The sequence below is a fragment of the Cibotium barometz genome, chromosome 30 (genome assembly GCF_041138505.1).
Source record: "Cibotium barometz isolate CiBa-2024 chromosome 30, ASM4113850v1, whole genome shotgun sequence".
Taxonomy (NCBI): Eukaryota; Viridiplantae; Streptophyta; class Polypodiopsida; order Cyatheales; family Cibotiaceae; genus Cibotium; species Cibotium barometz.
In genome coordinates this window covers 20310340-20324611 of record NC_141075.1, presented here as the reverse complement: position 1 = coordinate 20324611, position 14272 = coordinate 20310340, and positions in this window count along the sequence as shown.

Sequence of the window (14272 nt, the reverse complement as noted above, 5' to 3'; positions counted from 1 at the left end):
TCTTTTTGCACTTAAAGCATGTGAGTTTTTCCTTACATCACAAACTTTAGTTTTTTGTTGGCATTGTCACCATTTTTTAGTTTTGGTGTGAAAACCAATTTCTTTTTTTGTCCACTGTTTGAATAAGTGAACGTGGGTTTCTTTTCACTTGACGCTGGATTTGATGAATTGGCGCCAGCCCCATTGTCTTTTGAAAAACCTGAGCAGCCTGAATAGCATCCTCAGTCGTTTTAACTTTGCACTTCTTCACCTTGTATTGATAATCACGAGATAAACCATTGATGAAAATACCACACAAAGTATGATCATCAGACTTGGCTTTAGCAGCCAACTGTCTAAGCTTTTGCACATAGTTATCAAAAGACTAATTAGCCGTGCTATTTTTAACTAACTTGGCAATAACTTTGAATTTATCCTCTGGTTGGACAAATTCCTTCTTGAATGCAACTTCAAATCCTAGCCAACAAGTTGTGGATCCTTCCACCAAGTCAAAGCTTTCCCCTTTAATAAACCCTATGCCATTTGCAGTTTCTGTGCATCAGTGGATGAAAGGGTGAAAAGCAAATTGTGTATACCATCTATTAAGCCAGGCATCCACACATTCTTGTGTCTTCTCCTTCTTCTCCCTGTCATACACCTTTGGTGCAATAGACGGAGCATCTGCTTTGGTAGCTGTAGATGAGGTGGCTAGAAGAGCTTTTTGCAGAGTTAAAATCTACACCTTGAGTGATTCCATCTCATCATGGCACTTTGTTATCGTAGCCTCGAGACGTTGTGTCACCTCCAAAAATTCGCTCTTTGCTACTGCCTCCTCTTCTTCTTCATAGAACTTAAGATCTTATTTAAAAAACACCAATTTTTAGGATTTCTAAAAATAATCTCTAGGATTTCTAAAAATAATTTCTAGAATATTTCTAATTTCTCATGAGAATCCCATCGTCCATGAAATTTCCAATTTCGCCCGACAATTCTCAAATCCAATGAATTTAAAAATTTGAATGGATTTCTTAATTTTTTGGTCCAAAAATAGATTTTTAAAAGAATTTAAATGGTCACGGGTACTCGAATGGACATACCACATGCCAATCATCAATTCCAAATATTCCAAAAAATTAAAATAACATTTGTCTAATTTTTCACTAATTTTTAATTTACCCCGAACGCATTTAGAATACGAACGGTCAAAAAAATTTCAAAATTCCAATGGTTTTCCTGGAATACGCAAAGCTAACAGTTTCGGGAAAATGAAAAGACAAAAAAAAAATGGAAATATGAAAGGTCAAAAGTTTTCGGAATCCGAAAGGTCAAAGGATCCCTGGAATTCGAAAGGTCAAAAGATCGAGAATGCGGAAAGCCAAAAAATCCAAGGAAAAAAAAATTCAGAGGAAAAAATAAAATTTCCAAAGAAATAATATATTTTTTCCAGATTTCTTTTCCCTTTTCCAAGCTTTTTTCCATTTGAAAATATCTTGAAAAAAAAGAAATCTATTTTAAATATATATATATATTTTTTTAAAGCTTTAAGAAAAGCTTAATTAAGCTTTAATTTAAAGCTTACAAATTTTTTTAATGGGGGAGTCGTTTTTTTCGCTGACGGCTGCTGCTGCACCGCCCCCCCACCTGTGTGCCGAAATGAGAGAGAGGGAGAGATGAATCATCTCTCCTCACTCTTCTCTCCTCTCATCTTCTCCAATCCATTCTCTCCACCCTCTTCTTCTCTGTTAAAGAGGTGGATGATTAAGATTTAATTAATCTTTTATTAATCATAATTAAGGTTTAATTATGATTAATATTTAATCAAAAGGCGTTCACACGAACGAGAGAGAAACAGAAGAAAAAATTCAAATTTTGGGAAAGAGAAGAACTTTACGCACACACGGGAGAGAACCCAATGCATCAATTGACTGCCCCCCCCACACTACTTTTCAACAAACAATTGGCAGAAAATCGAAAACATACCCGTGGAAAACTCGCAAAAATGCATTAAAAATACAATTTTAATCATAAAAATGCTCAAAAAAATTTTAAAAAATTAGAAAAAAAATCCTAAAAATTTTAGAAATTTAGGGAATCCATTCTACCAAAAATATCCACACTAAAATATGTGCTATTTTGGTAAAAATTTCCATTAATACTTATTTTAAACCACAAAAAATAGAAAAAAATAGCATTAAACTCATGAAATTCCCCCGCAATGTCGATTCGTCCATTGAATAGTAGTAACACGCATTCTAATCGCCATATCGATGATCCACGTGCAAAATCTCCAAAACAAACCAATAAAATAACATTTTTATTTAGTAAATATAAAAATTTACTTTAAAAAAATACCCAAAATTAGAATAAGAAAGAAAAAACAACAACAATTAACTAGAGATTGCTCTGATATACCACTGTTAAAACCCTAAGATCTCTCTAGATAATCAACATGCATAAATCAGGCATAAACTCTACCACCCAACCACCCCGAGCCCAAGGGTTGCACACATGAAATATAATGAAGTACCACATACCTTAACCTTGGTGTCCCATACCACCAAGAGGTATGACTCCAATACAATAGCACTTAGCTCTATAGTGAAATGGCAAGAATGTAGATACAATCCTCTACACAAGAGAACATCCCTTGAGTGTGCCCCATGCCCCTATTATATATGAGGGCCCTCAAGTGACTTGACTCTCCATTTCCCATGTGTGACCCTTGGATGCCTGACCCTAACATTAACCCTTAAGGTTAGTCCTAACCCATGGTCCACTAGAGCTTGTTCCCATGCTCCCATGCTCACAAGCCTAATGTGGGTTAGCCTCCTAGTATATACACATATAATGTGCACATAACATCTAGTGAGTTGCATACATACTCTCTTGGCATCCCCAAGTGCCCTAGACCCAAAAGGATCAATATGACCCCATGCAGCAAGGTCTGACAACACCCCCATGCCAAGTAATCTAGTGAGTCGCATACATACTCCCTTGGCATCCCCAAGTTTCCTAGACCCAAAGGGATTACCACGGTCTCACAACACCCCCATGCACCATGCTATAACATCAACTCACCAGTTGGAATGAGTCGCATAGATACTCCGTCAAGTGCCCTGGACCCAAAGGGATCACCATAGTGTCATAGCACCCCCATGCACCATACCATAACATCAACTCACCAAATGGAATGCTAAAGTTCAGATAAGCACACCACCACCAAAGTCGATGGTGGTCCCTGCTTCCTCTACCCTTATGTGACTAGAAGACATGCTGCTCTCCAGCATTGTCACTACCACTTGATGATGTATTATCACCACCACCAAGTCCAATCTCCTCGCTAACGAGTAGTTATACCAACTCTAAAAAATCAGGGAAGTTTTCCCTAAGTGAGATCAATGTCTCAAACGGCTTATAATCTTTCCCAAGGCCATCCATAGTGGAAACACAAGATCATCATCATCTACCAAATAGGGGCACCAATAGAATCCAACAATTAAAGTGAAGATTAATTAAAGATACGTTTGAGGTGGTGGATTTGTTGGTGCCTAGAGTGGTTTTATGGGATTTTAAAGAGGACTTTTAGTTTTATTACTTAAATAATATTGTAGCTCGAGTCTATCCTTTAATCCCTATTTTTCTTGAACTAGCATTTCATAAATTGTAATTTTCAACCTCCTAGTCACCACTCCTCATCTTGTAGTGAAAGATCAGATTGGCAATCCAAGACACCATGAAATTAACTTTTATGTTGCTTAACTTAGATTGTGTATATGAGTAATTATTATCTAAGGATCAAAAATCTTACTAAGACGATGGACTTGTGAGTCCAAAGAATCAATACATTCCATGGCTATTATAATGTATAATCAATTATATAATGGAGAAGTTGTTTTTAAATTGCAATTTAAAAACATCTCCATTGTATAATTTTTTCCTATTACATAAAATATAGATAAGTATACAAAACAAATGGGTAGTTAAATTAATCTTGAGATTCCATTTTCTCACTTAGTGTCTTATGATGCCTTTAACATATACTTTATAGAGGTTAAAAGTTTCAAAGGTTTTATAGAATAATCGATCATAGAGGATAGAAGGTAATATGTACAATGTAACTATTTTGGCCAATTATACAAGATAGAAGGTAATACACAATGTAATTATTCCTATGAACATAATGCCTATTTAGTCGTGTGATCAACTTATTAAATTGTTGAATGTACATTTTTTAATGGAGGAAACATCTTTCACCTTTTAGATTACATGCCAATGCTTGTAGATTTATAAAATATTTGGAGGTTATAAGACCACAACAATAAATATTATTTTTTGAAAGGCACAACTCATTCTAAATTTAAAGTTTTAGTGAGATTGATATCTTATGCATCTAAGGAGACTCTCATAAACATGCCCTTGCATTTTTAATAGTTTAGTAGAGTAGTTTGTTATTTTAACCTATACACTTAGCTTGAACCCTTCCATTATACAAGTTCTTAACCTAGAAACATAGAGGTTCATATTTAAGATTTAAGACATTCTTTTCTCTCTTTTTTTTTCTTTTTTTTTTTGCATTGCCAAGTGTTGTAGTTTGAATGTGAAATATGTAGTTTCGAAGTTGCATAATTATGAATTTATATCAAAAGGAGATAAAACATGAGTTTGAAAATCAATGAACAATCTTGCAACTTTCAAGATTATTCTACAAATGGTTTCAAATATCAAGAGTGGATGTCAAGAAAACTTATAAATCGGGTGATGAAAAGCAATGAAATTTGTTTGGACCGTAATTGTCAAAGTTTATGAACTATGTTTATATATGCTACAACTTGGACTTTAGTCACACATATCAAAATGGTTCATTAAGATAATGATGTGGCCTATGTGTTCTTCTTTCATGTCAAGCACACCTTACATACTAATGCAAACTTTTTTAAAGGTGATAGGTCCATTATCTGAAGAATATGAACAGCTTGATTTTTTAACCTTCTTGTTGCATATCAAGAGCAGTTGGTCACTAGAGAAAATTTACTAAATAAATTATTAGTGTTAGGTATCTTTAAATAGATAAGTTTAAGGCATGGCTCATATTAACATTACTCTACAAAGAATGCATGGAATCTCTCTCTCTCTCTCTCTCTAAGTTATGTCTATTCAAATTTAAAATTTAAATTACTCAAATAAAACTGGTAAACATTCCAATAGGATTAAGAAATTGTATACATATTTGGTGACACATCATGAGTTTATTAAAAAGAAACTTTTAGTTATATAGATATTGGCTAGGTATATTGGTCTTCTTTACAAGGAGTTACCCTGATTGAGTAGCTTGACCACCCCTGCAAGACACTCAATTTAGACATAGTGGTTGCTAGAGGCCAAATAGTTAGAGATAGCTTAAATAGGTCATTTTAATAGACTTTTGGATTGAGAAACTAAATAAAAATTATATCATTTGAAACAACAACTTACTTGGCTTTATATTGACCAAAATATTACAACATGCTACTTGGTTTTACATTGGCCAAAAGATTACAACCACCTACTTGGCTTTATATTGAATAAAAGACTACAAATGAGAAAAATAGTGTACAAGGTATAAAAGTAGACTAATTCTTGCAAACTTTACAAAAGACTACAATGAGAAAAATAGTGTACAAGGTATAAAAGTAGACTAATTCTTGCAAACTTTACAACATTAGAGCTTATATACGTCTTATAAAAGCTGAAAGACATTCAATTACAAAGAATTTTTGTATAACTACATGAGTGTACCATTTTATCAATTAGGCATTTGCAAATTGACAACAACATGCATATTCAAGGCATGCATGCTAAATTCATTTACTGTGTACAACTTGACCATAGTTGAATCTTTACGTTTTCACAAAAGGGGAATGATTCATGGAAGACATAGTGTAAGATATAAATTAGACATGTTTCATTTAATTTGATTAAATTTACTGCAAAACTACATGAGTGTACCATTTTATTAATTAGGCATTTGCAATAGTGACAACATGCATAATCAAGGCATGCATGATGAATTCATTTATTTCTATACCTTGACCGCAGTTGAATCTTTAAGTTTTTCACAAAAGGGGAATGATTCATGGAAGGCATAGTGTAAGAATAAATAAACATGTTCCATTTAATTTGATTAAATGGAACATGTTTACTCATAGTGAGCTCATAGTATGATTTCTAATATTCTATAGAAAGGGAAAGTTAGCCTCACTTGAATCCTTAGTAAAAGAGAAATAAGGCATGGAAAGACATTGCACGATTAAGGAAAACATTATATATTTTGCACGATAGCAAAGTTGATTGTGATTCATTTAATTCATTATATTTATTCATATTAAGCCCATGTTTATGACTTTCTTGTAAGGAGGAAATTTTTTAGGTCATATAGAAAGTTGACTTTGAATGGTATATTAAGTTTATTGGTTGCATTTTATATATATAGTTAGGTAATGTCTTTATCCTAAGATCCCTTCCCAATTTAAAGAGGAAGGGGGGATTCTTGGAGATTTCTAGTTAGACAATTATGTCCTCATTTGTGGGCTCGAAAGGGAAAGGCTACAAGTATGTCCTCATTTGTGGGCTCGAAAGGGAAAGGCTACAGGTATGTCCTCATGGGTGGGCTCAAAAGAGACTACAACTGCAAAAGGGAAAGACTTATTGGGAAGGAGATACCCCCACATCCCCATACCATGTGGCATGCTTTGTGCATATTATGTGTGCAACCAAGTGAGACATTCTGCCCAATGGCTCGTTCATCCCTTGAATGAATCTGGCCATCAGCTGCTCTTCATCCAAAAGTGGAGATACATCTCTCCATTAAGAATATAACTTTTCGTATAATACTGTAATCTAAGTCAAAACAAAAAGGTTGGTGTTCATTAATGAAAATAAATATAAATGATGGAATCTTTAGTTGCTAGGCTGGCCTTTCATTAGAAGGTTGGAGGTGACAATTATAGAATGATATATATATAACAAACACTAATAATGTGCAATCTTGGGGAGGGGGGCACTTTGAATACTACTAGAGAATTGAGCTTTAGAGTTTAGGTGGTGACAATTAATTGAATGTGTTTTAGATATATGCATACAATTTAGTCACGTGTGTAATTAAAAGTTTTGAATGAAAAGGTGTAAAATCTTCATTTCAAATTAAAGAAATTACTATTGAGGAAAAGTTCCAATTTTTCAAAGTTTCTCTTAGATATAATATGTCAAAATTTGTAGTTTTTGAGATTTTTAGTCTAAACGTTTAAAGAAACTTGGTTTTCTTCTCGTAGTGATTTTTACCTTATACTTCAGAGGAAAGAACAAAAAGTATACTATTTGATGTGCCTCCTTCTCCTCTTTACAAGTTCTTCATTAATAGTCATACCATCCCTCTCCTCCTCCTTTGTGGCTTAGCCCTCGATCACAACTAAATCCATATGAATTTTTCGTGGAACTTCTTCCAAGTGATGTTATAGAAATCCAACCCTTCCTTTTAAATTTCTAAAGGCAAAGGAGCCATTTAAGATGTTTAGGCAAAGGAATGAATAGGGTCTCCACATGTTCTGTCTTGATGCATTGATTAAAATGAGTTGCATGGATAATGATTTATCTTAAAGTTATACTAAGTTTTAGATGTTGTAATGAGTTAAGGGAGAGTTAATAGGTTTCTACAAAGGAATCTCTCTTTCTTGTATACAAACTAGAATGATGCACCACTTTCTCAAGGTTTCTACAAAGAACTCTCTCTCTCTTTTTTAATTGAATTTTGGCCGCTCAAAACAAGTTTGTCAGGCCACTTCAGAAGTCATGAAGTAGCCAACACCGCACCTACTATAGAACTCTCTCTCTCTCTCTCTCTCTCTCTCTCTCTCTCTCTCTCTCTTACAAATGAGAATAAGTGCAAGACACTCTCTTGATATAGAGCTAGGGATGAGGTTTATAGGCAATGAAAAATTAGGGGCTATTTGTAACCCAATGGCTATTTAACCAAAAAGATTTCTTAAGAAAATCACCAAACTTTACTAGTTTTGAAGATAAATTCGCTAACATCATATTACACATTACCATATAAGATGGAGAATCTGAAAGATTTGAGTCTTATAAATTTTTAGGCCTATATAGAAAATACACTCGTCAACCTATCTATATTTATACCATGATATTGGACTCTTATTTTTTACCATGTTTGTAGGGTAGGAAAGGACAGGAGATGAGGGAAAGGTAATGAGAGAAAGGTAAGGGTGAGAAGGAGGGTGCGACAATGATATTGGACTCTTATTTTTTACCATGTTTGTAGGGTAGCAAGGACAAGAGATAAGGGAAAGGAAAGAGTGAGAGGGAGGGTGCTACAAGGTGGAAGATGCATGTGCTAGGGTAGAGGGACCATTTACAAGACTTTTGCCAAAAGTACCCCCACTTTAACTTGAGTTTACATGGAGAAATGTGAAAGAGAAGGTCCGATTGTGGAACAAATTTGATGAGGTGTCTTTTGTGCATAAGCTAAAATTGTGTGACAAAAGTGAGTCAGTAAATGTCCTCCCACATGGAGTGTCACTATTTTGGATTTATAGTTTGAATTTAATTAATGCTAAAATTAGTATCACTCCATTGTGTTAAAGACATCTGAATTAAAAAAAATTAAGAAATGTTGTTGTTTGGTGCCTTATCAAAGGCTTGCATTGATTTTTTTAACGTCACTAAAGTACTTTACACATTGAGTTTAAAAAGAAAAAAAGGCAAGAAGAGAAGGAGATCTCCCTCGCCCATTCTCATGGACTAGGAGTCTACCCCTTCTATCTCACTGCCCATCCAAGAAAAGGGTGTGTCTAAATTTGGACCTAAAACCAAGAGATGGTACCTCAAGGAAAAGCATCCTACATACACTTTTGTGGTTTTTGTGGAGAACCCAATAGGGACTAGATCATTGGTAAAAGTTTGGACAGGTAAATATGTGTTAGAGAGACTTTCCCCCAAGGGATTCACTACTGAACCATGATGATAGATTGTATGCAGCTTGGGTACCATGTATCCTGGAGTCAATCCTCATTTATTTGGGAGGATGAAAGATGGGAGTTACTGTGCAAATTACTGAATTGCAACACTAGTATGATCTGGAGTAGGTAGAGGGCCTTTATTCCCTCCTTTTGTGATGATGTAAAAAGTACTCTTATATGTTGTAATTTCTATCTTTTTTAAGTTTAATATTATAAATATTCTCCCAAAAAAAGAAAAGGGTGTGTCTAAGCACCCTAATATAGACCCTTTCCCACTAGCACATGATGTTATAGGCGATGTGTCAATGGCAAAGTATTTTACAAGAATTCTAATTTTGTCAATTTTGGCATAGTTGGGTTTCTTGGGCCAAGTTGTATTTAATGCAGGGGGGATAGTTCACAACTATGCCGGTGAGACAAAGCACTTATCTGGCCCCCCTCTACCTTGGGTAGGAGAGCAATACCTCTCCTATCTTTTTGGGCACCTTTTTTTTCAGGGGGAGACCTAGCTTTTTAGACTAAAGAGGTGCCCCAACTTGTTTTTTAAATTTATGCAGAATATGTCGTTTATGTAAGGTTTATACTTAATTTTTTCCTAAAAAACATCTTTTGCAATCTTCCAATTTTGGCAATTACGACTATCTGGTGCAAGGTTATGTCAGTGATCTCTAGATTTCTCCTCTTTACAAGATTTAGAATCACATCGCACTATATCTCTTTATAGGAGTAAGAGTACCTCTCTCTCTCTCTCTCTCTCTCCCCACAGAGAAGACTAGAGCCCTTTCTCTTGCTACAACCTCATTAGCCTCATTTCCATTCTTGAGTCCTTTCTCTTGCCACAACCTCATTAGCCTCATTTCCATTCTCTCTCCCTATTCTTTTGTGGGCAAAAAAGAAGAGAGAGGTCCCTCTCTCTTGTGTACATGATTAGAGCATAGTTAGTTGGTGATGTGGCCTTCAGTGAAAGGTTAGCCTTCTATTAAAAGAGTGCGTGTTAGTTGCGAGTTTTAAATGAAGGCATACCATACGAGTTTTAGTGAGAAATTAGAAATAGGCACATAACATATACCATGCGAGTTTCTAGAGTGAATGGGTAATACAAAATATCATTAAAGCACAATAAAAGCCAATAGCGCGTTATTGGAGTGGTAAGGTAGGAGTTTGAGAGAATCTAAGTGATGGGTACAATGCGCAGAGGTAAGGTAGACACTAGGAGTAGGAGTTTGAGAGTCCCTAGGTGACACGGGTACAACGCGCAGTGGTAAGGTAGGAGTAGGAGTAGGAGTAGGAGCAAGAGTTTGAGAGTCCCTAAGTGATGGGTACAAATCTTCCCATTAAGAGTTTGAGAGTCCCTAAGTGATGGGTACAAATCTTCCCATTGAGTAGTGTACTTTCAAATTTAAAGCAGACAAAAAAAAAAGAAGAAAGAAAGGAAGGAAGCACAATAAAACTAAATCCTAAATCAAGGTTTTGATGTTGGTGGTGGGCTGCTTTCATCAAAGGTGGGCCCCATTCAATACGCGTGCCGGAAGCAAAGGGCGTTTCGCGATCGCACGGAGAAACGCAGGGGATCTTTTTCGAACGGACGGATGGGATTAGATAGCGCTATTTACAGCCAAAATATATTTGGTACAAAATCTTCACAGGCAAGACGAAGCGTTTTCGCCTTTGCGCAAAATCATCAGCAAATTATTCCAGATCTACGGTTGGCAGCTGTCGGGAGAAAAGCACGTGGCCAGTCGAGATCCTTAGGCGTTGGTTCACACGCGCCCGTTTACAGTGTCACGAATTAACCTTTTTTTTTTCCTTACCAGTGGAAATAAGAGGGCATTGCATTTAACTTATTGGTTTTATAATTACATTTTAAGCAATGTGAACCTTCAAATTCAAGGCTAAGCAAAATTACAACCGTTTTTTTTTTCAAATTGAGCCGTGAAAATTACACTAAAGGACAGTTTTTTCTAGCACTGCTTGTGTATGTGCAATTCTAGGTCTTCCAATTCTCATGCAGTGAATTTTGTGATATCTGAGGGGCTTTACAGGCCTTGGGTGGAGCTCGGTAAAGGGAAAGAATCCCACATTTTTTTTAGCCCGCCAAATTACATTCTCGAGCAAACCAGCCTCTCCATCTCCCTGCCCACGGTTTTTTAGGTGGAATTTCTGTTCCAGAACTTTCATATGTGTAAAGCCCTAGAATAGGAGGTTGTTCTACAATCCCTTGATTTTTTGCCAATTCAAGCACCTTGGTGGTTGTAGCTAACCGGTATATGGGCAACCATGAGGAGTGAACAAGATTTAAACACATACTTTGGGCACATGATTATTGAGATGGGACATTGTGCGCCCCTTTAGAAAAGGGGTTACCTAGTCTTTGGGAAACTACCTTTGGGAAAGTGATTAATTGAGTTGGGACATTGTGCACCCTTTTGGGAAAAGGAGCCATTGAGATGGGACATTGTACACCCCTTTGGGAAAAGGAGTTATTGAGATGGGACATTGTACACCCCTTTAGGAAAAGGAGTTATCAAGATGGGACATTGTACACATAGTTATCAAGTACATCTTAACTACCTACCTCTTCCCAAAGAAGATGTGTGTGTGTGAAATGAAGGCAAACAAGCCCTTTATAGAGATATTCCCATTCCCACCACTTTGGTCCACCATCATCATATGCGGTCCATTGGCTTGGACATAAAGTTGAGAGAGAGAGAGAGAGAGAGAGAGAGAGAGAGAGAGAGCATTGCCAAAATGGGAGTTAACTTTTGAGGCCACCACATCCCCTCTTCATCCTCTCCCATGAAATTTGAAAGGTGCAACAAATATTTGAAGGGGATACTATAGTTATATACAAGTGGATGGCACAATTAGCCAAGAACCTTCAATAAGGAGGGGCTCTACTGAGGCTCTAATCAATGGTAACCACAAACAATGGTAACCAACACCCTTTAATAAGGAGGGGCTCTAATTAGGATCTAATCAACACCCTTCAATAAGGAGGGGATCTAATCAATGGTAACCAACACCCTTCAATAAGGAGGGGATCTAATCAATGGTAACCAACACCCTTTAGTAAGAAGGGGCTCTAATCATTGGTGAGACCAACACCATATAGGATAAGAGCTAGGGGGTTATAGTGAAGAAGTTTGTTGGGGCATGTTCACATGGATTGGTTCATGGATATGTGAACGACCAAACCTCTTTCACTGTGTTGTATTAGAAAGCCTCTCTTATGTAAGCTTAATATTGAGCATATCAAATGAAATTTAGAGGAAGGTCACTTTAGAACATGAAGATGGTTTACAAGTACCGACATAAAAAAGGTTGCACATTCTTGACCTTTGTGATTTTTGGTAGACATCATTATTTTGATATGAAATTTCTATGGTTTAATGGGCCTATCTTCAGTAAGAGCAAAAATCAGAGAGGGAGTTAGCACTCTTATCATGAAGGAACTCTTGGATGGGCAGGCAAAGGACAAGCAAGATTTTTTCTCCTCCAAAAGGACTTTCAATGTCCATGATTCAACCTCTATGCCATGCGTATGCAAATGTTTTTACTGGGCTTTCATGGGCGTGAAAATTAAAGGCCACCTTTTCTCCATGCTCACCTATTCACTTTTCTCCATTAATTAATTTAATGCCCTTATCGAGGTATTAAATTATTAATAAATTAATGGTAAGTTAAGGTTGTTCCTTAGCTTACAAACTTTACCTTACAAAAAAAGAGCTTAACATTACAAAAATAAAAGAAATATAGTTTTCAAACTTTTGATTATTTTCATCCCATCTTGACAATACATATTATATGGTAATTATATATTCAAAAATGCTTAATAAATAAATAAACATCCACTAATCACTTAAACAAATAAAAACTTGAGATATTAAACAACCTTATATATCCTTAAATAAAAAAATAAATTTAATTTAAAAATTACCATACTTTACTCCACAAACTCCATTGAAAAAAAAACAGCCAATAATCACTTAAAAGATTATGAACAAGAAAAAATTATAGGTTAACAAAAAAGATATATTTCTTCTCCTTTATAGAATACCATTTATACATATTTGTGGCAATACGTACGATGAATACATATATACAAAAAAACTAGCAGCATGCCTACATTCAAAAAATGGTTACATCTTTGGTCTTGGGATGTATTGAGAGTGGTACAAAATCATGGCCTTCGTTGATAACCTTCTTTACCGGTGCATTCTAAACCGATCTATACTTGTCGGAAAGATTCATATCAGCATCACCAAGCTCATCATCAGAGAAAACTTCGTAAAAAGAACACTCGACCCTTTATTTCAAGTTCTCAGTCTTGGGTTAGGTTCCCTACGATGTTGAATCGGATTACTTTGACTCCAAAGCTTGCCATCATCATTAATTGCTTCTATGTCTTCTTTGGGGGTTCTTTCAACCGGAAAATATATGAAAGAACCATTATCCAAAACAAAAAAAAGTCATCAACGTCTTCGCATTGATTCGTGGCATCTTCATTACTTTCCAGATTGTTGCTGCCTGTCTCTTTCTCATTCCATCTCCTGTTTTTTGGAAGTAGAGCAATACCTGGCTCCGAGTAGTTCTAGGTTACAAGGCAAGCACCCCCCCAAGCATCAACTACACCTTAACTAGAAATGATCAAAAGGCATCCAAAGGAAACTAGTAGAATCGGAAAGGACAAAGCCACACTTACCTCAACTTTACCCAGTCGAAGGAGAGGAGATGATAACCCATAACCCAGAGCCATGCACGAGGCGGCAAGGAGAAGAAGACGATAGCCCATAACCCACAGCATGCATGAGGCGGCGAGGAGAAGAAGACAATAACCCATAACCCATAGCCATGCACGAAGGTGATGAGGAGAAGAAGATAATAACCCATAACCCACAATGATGTAAGAGGCGGCACGAGGAGAAGAAAACAATAGCCATAACTCACCACCAATCATGGTCCCCACTATCCCCTACCTCATTAACTTCACATCGAATACATCACCAAACCGTAACTAAAGTAGAAGAATGAAATGAGCAGAAGAAGGAAACTAACAGAATCGAAAAAGAGAGGAGGCCACAAATTACCTGACTGAGTTAAACCAGTTGGAGGAGAGGAGGCCATAGCCCATAGCCATGGATGACACAGCAAGGAGAAGAAGACGATAACCCATAACCCATAGCCATGCATGAGCTGGCAAGGAGAAGAAGACAATAACCATAACCCAGTGCCAATCATGGCTCCCACTACCTCCTAGCTCATTAGCTGCCCCACTACGCCAC